General features: G+C 40.0%; 1 protein-coding gene across 1 annotated transcript in view; it reads right to left on the bottom strand.

Moving 5' to 3' along the window:
- Positions 1–2,549, bottom strand: part of hdac11 (histone deacetylase 11) — a gene marked incomplete in the record, with an annotated part of 32,723 nt that overhangs the window by 22,928 nt on the left and 7,246 nt on the right.

Here is a 2,549-nt window from a genome sequence, read left to right on the forward strand (position 1 = left end):
AGAGGGGTGGAACCATGAGCCAACCAGAGGAGGCAGGAGGCGGTGCTATTTTCAAACCTTGCTAGCTCTCTCGCTAGCTTTCCAAGATTACCAACCCCAGCTTTAATGCAATTAACTGCATTCCACTGTTATGAACAAAACAAACATTTAAATAACTCATTGTGCTACCTATACAAACAACTGGCTTGGAATGCTTATTATTAATTATTAAAATAATAATAATATTATTATTGTTAAGACAATATTATGATTATATCATCACAATACAATTACACTAGCTGTTACATAAACAGAAATTTTTGCCAATTTATGGTTTAAGGGGAAGTTATGTGCTGCGATTATTTCTCAATGAACATAATAGCCAGGCGCAATGATTGTGCTGTTGTTGTTATTGTGCCTGTATGATGCTTTAAAACAAAACCTGTGCTTACCGACCATATCAGGCAATACTGCACTGCAGCCCAGGGCCAATAGATAAAATGTTGCTCCACAAATGCTCTATGCAGTATTACCCAAAGTCCTAAACTCTTCCTTTAAATGTAAATGTAGCTGCTGGAGCACACCTTTACCTTTAAGTATATTGTAGGGTAATAGACATTTTACCTTTCTGTCAGGGATACTGTGTGTTAAATCCACTCCTAAGAGCACAATTCCTGAGAAAAGACAGACAGGTAGTGTTTGTCTTACATGTTGATCAACCTAATCCTGATGTGCATGGCTACGCATGAGGATGGGGTTATTTAGGGCTGGTTGCTCCACTGACTCATCCTCTTAAGAAACCAATGAGGGCTTATCTAGTACACCTCGTAAATTAAGGACGTTGTTAGGAATAGTTACAAAACCTTAAAACCCCTAGACTGTTCTTAAGGATTCATGGCCAAAATATAATCTGATAAATCATTAATAGCTGAGACACGTGAGCTACATTCAAGGAAGATCCATACTGAATGCTGTTACATGCACCGTGGCAGCTGCTGCTTTCAAAGGCAGGTCAAGATTTCTCTCTCGGATGAAAAGGGGGGGGCCTCTCTGCCATGTATTCCTGGAGCTCAGCATGTAGGACGCCTGAGGGGAGGAGATATGAGCTGGGGAGATTGTGTGTGTGTGTAAATGCCAATATGGTTCTCTGATGGATGTGTAATAACACACATTAGCATGTATGCACACACTCCGGCCACGGCTCCAACACTCCTCTCTGACTGCGGAATACAAGCGCACAGTGTAAGCAGTGAGAGTACCAGGCATATTTTACTACAACCATCTAATTACATCTGCACCACTCCATCAACCATCAGACCCAGAATGCATCTCTTTGGATGAAAAGACCTTTGGCATAGTGCTAGGTCTGATATCTTTTGTAACTGTATCAAATATATGCACTGGAAACTAGACAAAGTGCCTTATTTGCATAATACTGATCAGCTTATGCACATTCAAGTCTTCAGCCATACTTAGATCGCATTAGCCTCCTGTTTATTTATTATGCTTCCTTTTTGCATAAGACTACTAGAGATGGCTCCTAGGTTTTCCTCATGCTCCACCGACAACAAAATAAGCTGCAGAAAGTGGACAAGATTAATCAAGAGTTTTAGTGGCAGGAAACTCACACACAAACTATTCCTTAACAAACCCAGATCATTGGAGACAAATCTCTTTCAGTTTTCTGCTAATTGTTTTATAAATTCAAATTTCAATTTGCTAGTATTTGACAGAATTACAGGGACAGCTACAATTTCAAACAAAGGGGTTTGGAAATGTCTGCCTTTCCATTGATACTTGGTGGTTTTCTAATCTATCACAGAACAACCTGCTGCACCCTTACAGACTCTAGATTAGGTTTCCTTTACTTAAGCTGACCACAACTGCTAGGTTACATAGTGAGGGTCTCTTTGTTCTTTATGTACCCTTCACTGGCGCACTTCAGGGCTCAGTCCTTGGCCCATTTCTGTTCTCCCCTTTACATTTTCTGCCATCACCTCTCACACATTTTCTACAACTGCAAAACATTTGGCAATATTAATAATAAACAATATTTGGCTGGACTTTCCCTGCCACTCCTCCAAAATTACAGGTTGAACAACTTCTACACAACGGGTTTACATCTCGAAATGTGCAAGTGTGCGTCTGGGATATATTATAATATACTTAAAATTCTTAAATTGGCACAAAAACATACTGAAACCACTTTACCTTACATTTTCCTTTTTTTTTTTAAGTATATTTTTTTCTGCTTTTTTATGCCTTTATTTGATAGGACAGCTAGAGATAGACAGAAAAGGGGGGCAGAGAGAGGGGATGACACGCAGCAAAGGGCCGCAGGTCGGATTCAAGGACTCAGTACATGGGTCGTCAGCTCTACCTACTGAGCTAACCGGGTGCCCACCTTACATTCACTTAAGAAACATATCCCATCACAGATAGGATTCACTTCTCTTTTTTTTATACAATAGGCAAGTTGTGCCTTCATCAATGGTGACACGGGTTAGGAGTTTGGAATAACCAGAAAAAGATTCCCTCTTGTCCCCTTGTACAAAATAAATCAGGAAATC

Source organism: Morone saxatilis, unplaced genomic scaffold, assembly GCF_004916995.1.
Source record: "Morone saxatilis isolate NCDOM2014 unplaced genomic scaffold, NCSU_SB_2.0 Contig18, whole genome shotgun sequence".
NCBI classification, from domain to species: Eukaryota; Metazoa; Chordata; class Actinopteri; family Moronidae; genus Morone; species Morone saxatilis.